This window comes from Peromyscus leucopus, chromosome 11 (assembly GCF_004664715.2).
Source record: "Peromyscus leucopus breed LL Stock chromosome 11, UCI_PerLeu_2.1, whole genome shotgun sequence".
In the NCBI taxonomy this organism is placed as follows: Eukaryota; Metazoa; Chordata; class Mammalia; order Rodentia; family Cricetidae; genus Peromyscus; species Peromyscus leucopus.
In genome coordinates this window covers 55,220,420-55,231,900 of record NC_051072.1, presented here as the reverse complement: position 1 = coordinate 55,231,900, position 11,481 = coordinate 55,220,420, and the positions used below count along the sequence as shown (strand labels likewise).

At 47.0% G+C, this 11,481-nt stretch overlaps 1 long non-coding RNA gene across 2 annotated transcripts in view; it reads left to right on the top strand.

Moving 5' to 3' along the window:
• Positions 1 to 9,168: 9,168 nt before the first annotated feature.
• LOC119088735 overlaps positions 9,169 to 11,481 on the top strand; it is a 14,957-nt gene continuing 12,644 nt past the window's right edge. Inside the window, exon 1 of one of the 2 annotated variants that reach the window (XR_005092438.1) lies at positions 9,169 to 9,217. This is a non-coding gene — a long non-coding RNA (uncharacterized LOC119088735). The remainder of the gene's footprint in view (positions 9,218 to 11,481) is intronic. The other variant, XR_005092437.1, reaches the window with a different exon arrangement.

The following is an 11,481-nucleotide window of genomic DNA, read 5'->3' as shown; positions in this document are numbered from 1 at the left end:
CCTGACACCATTTCTTCCTGGAATGATCACTTCATTCATTCATGTTAACAATTCAGGAAGGGTATTCCAGATCCTTCCACCTGAAGTAGCTCCACTCTAGAACCCTATAGGTTTGTAGAAGTGGAAACATATAATTCAAGAAAAAGAATACAAAATTAGAAATCTAAAATGTGGTATAAAAGCAAATACCAGTTAGAAAAAGAAATCACAACAAGTTAAAAAAAAAAAAGATGATAAATAATCTGGGTGGTGTTGGTGCACATCTTTTATCCCAGCACTCAGGAGTCAGAGGCAGGTGATCTCTGTGAGTTGAGGCCAGCCTGGTCTACAGAGCAAGTTCCAGGACATCTAGGGCTGTTGCACAGAGAAACCCTGTTTCAAAAAGACATAAAACAAACAAACAAACAAGCAAAATAACCCAACCTAATAAGTAGCCCGGCCAAAACAAGACACGTATTATTGATTACTGACACATACAGTCTTGTTTACCGTACAATTCTGACTATATTCTCATTGCTATCCTCCTCATACACAAGGACAGTGTGACATTGTCTATCTAACAAATGAGAAACATCTTTTGTACTTCATTATTCATTGAAAATTTTAGGATTGTTAATATTTATTATCTATTAAATCTATATTATTTTTTATATGAGCTTTCAATTTTTAGGGTGTTTCAAGTGTTTGGGCTTTGTGATGTGTGATGGGGTAGCTCTGTGGGAGTATGTGTATGTGTCAGGGCAGGGCATATCTAGGGGATGTGTGCACATGTGTATGTTATATGTGGTAGGGTATATCTGTCATGTTTCTATGTGTGTGTGGTGTGTGGTGGGCTATTTCTATGCTACGTATATGTATATGATGTGCCGTATCTCTGTGTTGTATCTTCATGATGATTGTGTGTGTTGGTGGTGGTGTGTATCCATGGTGTGTGTGTGTGTTAGGGTGTATTTGTACTCACTGTGTATGTATGTGATGTGGTATAATTTTATAGTGATAGTACTGAGTGCCTTGTGTGGTGTACTGTATGATATATGTGTGTGTTATGTGGTAGTGTGTTATCTATGGTTGGTGTGTGTGTGTGTGTTGGAGCATATCTGTATATGGGGGTAAGGTACACCTGCATAGTGTGTGTATGTCTATGTGTGTGTGTGTGTGTGTGTGTGTGTGTGTGTGCGCACACACACACGCGCGCGCACGCATGTACAGTGGGGCACATCTGTGGGATGTATGTGGAGGTGAAGGATACTTGCATGGTGTGTGGGGGTGTGTACATGTGTCTTCAGCCCAGGGTTCTAGTACTCTCCCCAGGGCTCAGGAGGGTTCTGTAGCTCGAGGAGGCGCTGTGAAGCTTAGATTCACACTCCCCCAGTTACTTGTTGCCCCTTCACACTGTTTTTGCTTCTCTGGGTCTTGTTTTGGTTGTGTGCAAACCTGTTTCTATACCACCTTCTCCCGGCTGCAGGGAGAGCTCATGAGAACAGGGAACTGGTCTTCATGGTTCAGGCTGAGGGCTCAGCCCAGGACAGGGGAGCAACACATTGCTGAATGAGTCAATGGATGTTAAATAGTATTTAAAGTCAATCTCTGAGTTTGTTAGGATTAGAATTTATGAATGTTGTTTTTCTAATAAAAATCAACATAATTTAACACGGTTGCATATCCTATAATGTTACAATCATTAATTGTGCTTAATAGGATACTTTTCTGAAACAGGAGCTCATACCTGACAGTACAGGATGTTAACTAAGAGGTTTGAAACAACAAAACCACATCTTCTTCAGTTTCCCTGAGCCTTGGGTCTTTGATACAGCACCCATCAAATGTCCTTTCTCACTGAGCCTCCCAAATAATAGAAAAGCCATTGGTGCATTTACATATTTCCCAATTATCTTTTTTTTTTCCACTTTTGGCTTCAGATATTTTTACTTCATCTCCACAAACACATAATCTAAAAGGAGCACCATCATCCACGCTGCCCCAGTGGTTCATAGCTCATCATGAGCTAGCTACAGAGCATGGCCTCACAGGTCTTCTTGCTTACTGCCATGTTTGTGTTTAGCATTGTCAGTCTCTCAGGAAAAGAGTCCAGGAAGTTCACCCTTGTATCTGTCCACGGTGTTGCCACACGTGAACCTGAGGACGCAGGCGACTTCTTAATTCAGACACTCCGTGGGGCCAGTTCATGATTTCAGCCCACAGAACAGGAGTACTTCCTGTGGTGGGTGGGAAGACATCTCTAATCCCCACGCTCTTTCCGGGGGTCACGAGTGTCCAATAGCAGCCGTGTGAGGTGGGCCTCTGGGTGGGTATAAGGTACTTCCGCAACTGCTGTTGCCCGGATACCAAGACATCACCTGAGTGAGATGGAGCTGATCATCAGTTCTCAGTCTATTTATCACGTGAGAGCGGTGAGTTTTGAGGACCCTTCCTCACTAACAAGCAGATGGGAATGGAAGCTTCCATTAGAGCAACACCACTCAATTCTCCTTCCAAGTTTTACTTCAAAAAGCATGCAGTGATCCATCACTGAGACTTAGCAACGTTCTGCCTGCTGAACGCCCCGATCTAGAGATACTGACAACAAACCATGGGGGCCTCCTGACCTGGAAGATCACTCAATCGGCATTAAAGTGGCTCAGTTTAATTAAAGTTGCTCAATTAAAGTTACTTCACAGCGCCCAGTGTCAGTAGTCTTCTGTGTTCGGGGTCCAGAGGGTTTTGCATCTCAGGACAAGCTGGGTTTCACATCCAAGCGCCATAGCAAGGCTTGGAAGGGGGGCAGAGTGCCTGCCTGGTTCTGTTGTGTTTTAATGGCAAAGGGCCATCGTTATAGGGAAGGTGGGCAGGAGGACCCACTGGGTGAATTTCCCAGAAGAGTAACGGTGGAGGGGATCCTTTGAAATGGAAACTGAGCAACCACTTCTGTGTCCCCAAGGTATGCCCCATCCTGGTTGGAAAAGCATGCATTTTGATTCAGGCACAGTGCTCTTCAGTGCTCTCCAGTGGTCACACCAGGAGTCATGGCAGACGTGGATGGGACCCAAGTGCCCAGGCTGCACTTCTCTAACTGTCACACTTATATATGTTAATATTAAATATATATATATACATATATATGTATATATATATGAAATACTCAAGTGCAATTAGCTTATAAAGCCCCAGCAAGTCCAGTCAAGACCGAACTATGAATAATCCATGGAGGAAAAGGAGTACTGAGCTCTGGAATGATCCAGCACATACTTTTTGCTTACACAGCTTGCTGTGGGGACCTATTTATCCTGGAAGTTCAGGTGTAGTGGTTGGACAGCCAAGACAATGTTTATAGGCTCCTCGCAATCACATTCAGCAAACAAGTACCACGCTTTCATGAAAGGAAACTGAAATGAAAATATTTGGTGGTGTGATGATTCATTTTCCATTTGGCAAATATTTTCAATGTCTTCAATGATTTAACTTAATATTTTCAATTTATACCATTCATTTTAATTATTAAAGCTAGCAAATATTTTCAGTTGTCAATTTAGCTAAATGTTTTATTTAGCAAATATTTATTGAGTCTAATATGTGCCAAGAAATATTGGCAGCTGGAGAACTTGAAATTAATTCTAACCTAATTAGCTTATTGCAGGAAGGTGTGTATAAAATCAGTCAAGATCAGCAAACACTTGACCACTCTTGGGTAGATGAGGATTGTATCCTTTCAGCACGTAAGACCTCAGGCAAGCCTCAGTTTCTCCTTCTGGAAAATAAAAATACTCCTGTTGCTCATCTTCTTGCTTCAGGACTCTAGGAGACAGTCATGCAGCAAGCAGCCAGGAAGTTATGTGATTGTTATCACAATTGTTTTTCTCTTTCCACCCAGGCACCTGCAACAAATGCCAGTCTATAGAAACAGACGCTCGGTGGATGCTCTTGAATCAACAAATGAATCGGCAAACAACAGAAAGCAGCGCCCGTCTTAATGATGCGCCCCATTTGTGGATAAAAGGCAGGACACGGTTGGCAGGTTATTCTCATACAGTTCCCTTTACACTGTGGAAGGCACTCTGCCTCCACGTATCTTTAACACGGTTCTTTCCCTCTTGCTGTCCAAAGGAGTCATAAATCTCCCTGTCAGAGAGCTTTCTGTCTATTCAAACATTTTCCCATCTCTTTTATTAGCAGAGCCTTTGGTGTGTGAATTTGTAGGCTCTTTATAAATTATACAAAAGAGTTCCAGGAAATCAGCAGGTTTCCTAGAAACTGAATGATCTAGTAGGAAAAAAAAAAAATCATTTTTACATCTTTGAAGATTCCCGAGGGGAAGGGGGAGACCAGGGCTTCAGAATCTCATTGAGATCAGAGTCAAGAGGTCCGTAGAAGACACATCATTGCCAGATCATTTTTCTTACATTCTTTGGGGCTTGGTGGGATGGGCCGAAAGGTCACTTCCTCACCTTTCCAAGGTGAGTGGCTCAAGTCCCAGGCCTCCGTGTCTTCCCTGGCATCTCTTTCTGTTCACTCTCCTCTCCCTGGCTGTCTCTGGACATCCCCTGCAGAAAGGTACTGGGGACGTGGAAGGGAGGTAATGACATCTGAGACCGTGGGCCTTGGGACATAGTCTTTTCTCTTTACTTTTGTTTTCTGAGACAGGATCTGGAGTCGCTCCGGCTGGGCTCACATTCGCAATCCTCCTGCCTCGGCCTCCCCTGTGCTGGGATCACAGGTGTGGACCACCACACTTGGTTTAATGAGCTCTTCATACTGACTCATCCTGTTCTTTGATCTTAAACACTGGATCAGGAATGTGGGTTATTACAACGTGAGGACTCAATGAGGCTTACACAGGCTCATCAATGAACCGCTCTGCCTGCTTTCAGGAAAGCAGCCTTGAGTTGCTTGAGGAAATACGTACTTGAGTTTACCTTCAAAGTAAGTACCACCGTTCATTCTTAGACTCGCTTTCTGGTGTGAAAAATGCATCAGCCATTCTCTGGGTTCCACGGGCCCTTTCACTGATGTTGCTATTGGCCATCTCTTATCCTGTTTGAAAACTCGAGCCCGGCTACTAAATTGCACACACAGCGGAGGAGAAGAATTGGGAATCTGTTTTGCTCTTTCCTGGTTGTTTTTCATTCTCTGCTCGCCCACTCTTGCCCACATAGTCAAGGCTCCTGTCTCTCGCTAACACATATTTCTGCCTACAATGTACTCGCTGGTTAATTTACACAGCTCTGATTCATCCCGACAGTCACCTGCTTCCGACAGGTGGCTACCCTTGGGCAGTCACCTGGAGATGCTTTTCTGTAATAGCACCTACGTGTCACAGTGGTGCTATGTATCACCCTTGTTTCCCAGGCAGAAGATGTGACAGGTAGAATTCCAGGTTCTTGTCATACCTTAAAGGTATTTGTAACCAGCCTTTCTCCCACTTTAGTGGGGTTTTTTGGGGGGGTGGGTGGGGAAGGAGGGTGGTAGCCATATTTCATTTTTCTAACCTTCTCCTCATTCTTTTAGGTATTGCATTGGCCCTAAGTTGTTGTTCTTTTCTCCTCTACCTTGTAAATAGCAATTCGTTGCTCTGGTAACGGACTAGTCCAAGATGATTCCTGTGGAATCCTGCAAGTTGCAGACTTAAGCGTGGTAGCTGCTGCACCTGGTAGAGGAAGTGGACAGTCTTGGCCTGGCACACAGTAGGGTGTTTCGTTCTGCCATGCTCTGTCTCACTCTTCTGCTTCTTCCTCCCCACTTCAGCGTGCCTTGGCCCCTCACAGACTTTTAAACGCCCCCATCTCCCATGAGGAAGAGCAGTAAACAACCCTTAACCTCGCTGCATCAGAGTTTTCAGCCTGATTTCTTTCTCTCATTAGCTACCAGTCAGCCATTCTTCCAAGACGTGCCCACCTGGCTCCAGCCACAGCTGATCGGACTAGGAGTGGATAGCTGATCCTCTGATGCCAGTCAGATTCCTTCTTCTGACTCATTTGAAAACTCCAAGTGCCTATTGGATTCACAGCCCTTGCCCTTCCTTCAGCACTTAGTAGGGCTGGTTGCTATGACTTCCTGGTAATTTTTTTTTTTTTTTCCGAGATAGAGTTTCCCTGTGTAGTTTTGGTGCCTGTCCTGGAACTCACTCTGTAGCTCAGGCTGGCCTCGAACTCACAGAGATCCGCCTGGCTCTGCCTCCCAAGTGCTGGGATTAAAGGCGTGCGCTACCACCGCCTGGCTGACTTCCTGGTAATCTTTAAATTCCATCAGACAGCCCCTTAGGTAAGACCCGCCTTCTGCCGAAAGCTGGCATGTTTTAGCCGAGCCCTGGGCCTCTCGTGTGGGCGTCCAAGTGTAACGGGCTGGGATGGCTCCAAGATCGAGGCTTTGGGTGGATACACAGGAGGGAAGAGAGAGGAAGCGAAGGGGAAGCCCGGGACGTCGGGAAAGCGTTCAGTGGTGAGCCCTGGGGGCCCCTGGGCGTGGGTGCAGGGCACTGAGGGGCTGTCCACTTGGCTCTTGGAAATCACCTGAGGAGCCTCCAGGCCGGCCAGGGCGTTGAGGCGCTCCAGATCATATGCTGTAACTGAGGCAGGGCCAGCCATCCTGGGGCGGGAAGCTCCCCCACGCAACCGACACGTAGCTCAGGTGCCAAACCAAAGCCGTAGCCGAGGAAAAGAAGTGCAATGAGACCGGACTGAAGGACTGAGAAAGACCGAGAGGTGGGGCACGGGACCCTAGATACCACCGAGGACGCGGACTAAAGACGACCTCCTAGCTGGGCTGTCAGAGTGGAGGAAAGCCATCCTGTTTCCAGAGTGGCTTGGCAGCCAGGGACCGTTGAAGTACACCCGCAGGGAGGGAGGGAGGGAGGCTGTGGGCTGGGTCACCTTCATGGGTGGTTCTAATTTTCCAGGATGATGACCAGTCTTAGCAGGACTGGGGGCAGCGGCCTGGGAAAGAACTGAAGAGAACAAGGACCAAGGGGGCTGTGGGTAGTTGTTGCAGGCACAAAGCCTCAAGGGAGAGGGCTGGGGAGAGGGAGGGCTGGACATTGCAGCTGGAACCCCCCCACCCCCGCCCCCGAGGAGCTGTAACCAACCTTCTCTGCGGGGAGCTGGGGAGAAGATGGAAGAAGGAGCCATCTGTCACGAAATGGAACTGAGAGAAGAATGGGCCTGGGCAGGAGGACCGGGCTTCAGCGTCGTTGGGGGTTTGGTCTCTGAGCCGTTGGAAATTCCTTCATAAATCTTCTACCGAGTGGAGTGGGTAGGTGGTGTGGGACATAGGACTTGGCCTGTGCTGTGCGGGGATCACATGCTGGCTGACGTCCCCCTCATTTGGTGGAGTTCCCACCCGAGGTGAGGGAAATGATTGGGCATGATTACCTGTGTCTAGAGTGGACCATCTCCAGCGACATTAAACTTTCAACCGATGTGTTTCATTTATTTAGATTTCTTACTGGGCCCTAAGACTTGTTTGTTTTTGTTTGTTTGCTTGCTTATTTTTAATTATGAAACATTTCCAATTACAAAAGTTGAGATTATGATCCCCTGTATCACCTACAACTGAGGACTTCGGAAGTTGGGACCTTCGGGGAGACAATGAGAGTGGCCTAACTCCCCTACACACACACACACACACACACACACACACACACACACACACACACACACCTTTTCTTTTAAATGAAAGTTATCCCCTGGTGTAGAATGCTGGCTCCCACCCCCACACTGACAGGCCTCCACTTTCTGTGTCTCTATAGAAGCATCATTATTTTCCAAATAACCACCCAACTGGTGTTGCTGAGTCCTCCTATGTGCCCAGCCTTCTGGAAGGTGCTGGAGCTGCAGCGGGTGGTGGTTTGGACGTGGAGCGTCTCCAGCAGGCGTGGGCATTTGAACACGAGCTTCCCAGCCATGTTTGGGAAGGGTGTGGAAGCTTGGAGACACTCGGCCTACACAGCAGCAGCGGCTCTCTGGGAGTGGGCCTATGAGTGTGGGATCTACTTCCGGTGCTTGTCTCCCATCCTGCCTCCTGATGCACCGAGATATGAGAGCCTCCGCCACCTTCTCTGCCTTGTACGCGGCGTCTGTGTCTTCCCTCCCAACACTGGAGCTGTGAACCCGAATACATGTTCCCTCCCTCAAGACATCTGTCTCAGGCCTTTGGTCCCAGGGCTTAAGGTGCAGGCCGGAGGAGACACCGTGGGTGACAGCAAACCAGCAGATCTCGGGACACCCTGAGGGATGACAGCGAGGCTGTTTGGCTGTGACCGAGGTGGGGACTGGGATGTAGGTGGACCACTGTACGCATTGAGAGGCACCTCCGGCAAGGATTTGATCCGAGGCATCAGTGACTCGTGGAAATCTGCAGAGCCACGCAGGCCTCACTGAGGAGCACCCAGGACAAAAGCCTTGAGATAGAAACAAGCTGGGGGTGGGGGGCTTTGAAGAACAAAGAGGGATCCCCTGTGAGGTCCAACGACCTGACTGAAGAGTTAGAACAATAGGTTGAGCCGGGGGTCCGTTTTACGAGTTTGCTGGCCAAGCAGTGTCCATGAGGGTCATCATGGCAGGCAGACCCACCTGCTCCTAGTGAGGAAGAAGAGCAGAGAGGTCTTTGTCTTTGTCGGCAAACATTCTATGTTTATCTCCCACAGCACGAAAAAGGTAGTACTACCCACGCATGACACATGCGTGTGTGTGTGTGTGTGTGTGTGTGTGTGTGTGTGTGTGTGTGTGACCTACAGAAGCTAGAAGGTGGTGTTGGATCCCCTGGAGCTAGAGTTACAGATAATTGTGAGCTGTCATGTGGGTGTTGGGAACTGACCTCAGATCCTCTGGAAGAACAAGTGCTCTTAACCACTAAAGTCATCCCTCCAGCCCCTGTCATTTGGAATTTTATACCCTACGTGTGAGAGGACACATCTTTGAACTTGTCTAATTCTTTAGGTATCGGCAGCACAATGAGACCTCCTTGGCTTTTGCCTACACTCCTGGCTGCCACATACCTCCATTAGGAGAGAGTGAGTCTGGATGAGACTAGAAGAGAGGTCTCATTCACTCAAGGAATGTCCCTTCTTTATCTCACATGACTTCACATCAGCCGAGAGACCACAATGGCATTACCTCCATGACGACAGGGACATTGATTGTAATAGCCTGTTGACATTGTGACCTCAGAGGAGGTTACAAACATTCCTAGGAAATGGGCTGACATGAGGAAGGGATCCTGTGGAGAGGTGAGTTGACCTCCCTAAGCAACATTTTGGGTGGAGCAGAGATAAGTCTCCATCAAGGCAAGGACTAGCAGAAGAACTTCTGTGGCCCAGAACCTTGACCTTGTCTTGTGTCTGACATGAAAACATCCCAAATTAGAGTCCCGTACTAGACATCGAATTCCCATCAGACCTGGTGACAGGAACATCTGCAGCTAATGAAAACCATCCAGTCCTTCGGGGTCCCTTCCTAGAACCCAAGTCTGTGATTTTCAGGGCTTCTCAGCGCACCCAGAGTAGGATGTGAAGACAAAATGTAGAAGGGCACTGAGCACCAGAAGAGGACAAACCAGGACTGAGTCCTGTGCCATCTGGTTCAGGTTTGGGGGTGCTTCTCTCAGGGGGCACAGCTGGCACTGGCCACTCCTAGCCTGGAGGAGGACAGAGTTTTGAGGAAGTCACCCCTGGTAAGCAGAAGTCATATAGGACCTGGTCCAGGTTTGGGCACACTGTCTGGGTAACCCTGAGAAGGGGTGTGGGGCACAGGCAGGGATGCTGGCTTAGGTCTACAGGCTGAACTGATGTGTGCCCACGTTCTTGGGAACAGTCCAGGCTGGAGACATCACTCTGGGACTCATCACACTGCTGAGAATAGCTCCAGGAGAGGATAATTCTGCCATTTCTCATTCCCAAACTTTTATCTTCCCAAAATGTGAGAAGCCAGTTCGGTCCCTTCCTCGGAAGACACAGAACTCTAAAACGGGGATTATCCACATGACAGTTTCTGGAACTTCTATGGCTTATGTAAACTTACAAAGAACTCCCAGCCCTGGAAATAGACAGCTATACTCTGAAAAGCCACAGACCCAAACCCCATAAGGAAACAGGGCTGCGTTTGTGTGTGTGATGGTTTCAGTTTTCAGTACCAGGCAGAGGTTACTCAGAAGGCAGCCCCACCCCCTCCCCCAACAGTGTTATTTTAGTCTGATGTCTGTTTAGCCAGGGAATAATATTAACAATTAAATCTGCTGGAAACCCACCAACCGAGTGGCACTCAGCAAATATCGGCAGCGACTGAGGCTGCTATGTACCGGTGTCAGCAAATTAGGAAGAAATCTGTGTCTGAGGTTTGTCTTCTCACAGAAGAAGTGAAGTTGAGAAAGCCAGAAAGGAGTAATGACTTGTTGGACCTCTCACAATAAGGAAGAGCAGAGCCTGAACGGGTGCCCCAAACTCCTGACTCTAAAGGCATCCGCTACTTTTTTTTTTTTTTCTGTTGCATTGCCCTGGTGTTTTTGAGAAATGGCTGAGTCCCACCAAGCTGGTTCAGATGTTCGTGACATGAACCTCTGCAAAGAACAGTAAAATCTCATTAAGTCCAAATAATTGGAAGAATGGCCCGGCTGAGCTGGAGAAAGGTTTGAGCTATTTTAAAAAGATTTTCAGCTTCTTCCTTTCAAGGCCATGTGGTAAATTAAAACAAATAAGCAGAGAACGGGGGCACGTAGGTCTAACTGAACCCCCTGAAAAAAAAACAACACACATTTATGCACCCTATAAATAGCACTTAATAATTTGCATGTAACTGGTGATTGCCAAAGATATTTTAGGAATTTGGAGAAATATATTTTTTGTTAAAAGTAAGCTATTTCCTTTGAAACTTATTTTCTCTGGGCATGGTCGTGCACAACTTTAATCCCAGCACTCAGGAGGCAGAGGCAGGTGGCTCTCTGTGAGTTCCAGGCCAGCCTGGTCTACAAATCCAGTCCCAGGACAGGCACCAAAACTACACAGAGAAACCAGGCATGAAACACAAAAGAAAACAAAACAAAACAAAACAAAAACCCCACAAAAACAACCAACCAACTAACTAACTAACTAACTAACTAAATAAATAAATAAATATTATTCTCATGTGAAAATGTACATGGGAAACTCACAGATTTAAAAATAAACATAAGTCAAATACCTCATTAAAATTATCACGAGTTTAATGGCACATAAATTAATCAAATTTAAGGACAAACTAAAAAGCTAAAATGAGAATCAAATACAACTTAGCACTTCCCATTCCACCATCCCTCCCCCTCCTCCCCCCTCCCCCGCTTTTTCCTTTGTATTTTGAGATCTGGTCTCCCTATGGAGCCAAGGCTGGCCTCCAACTCAGGATGCTTCCAGCTCAGGCTCCCTCAGGACTGCGATTACAGGGCTTCAACAGCACACTCAATGTGTTCAATTTTAATAGTTAAAAAAAAAATCAGAACCACCCAACTAGTCCATTTATTTAC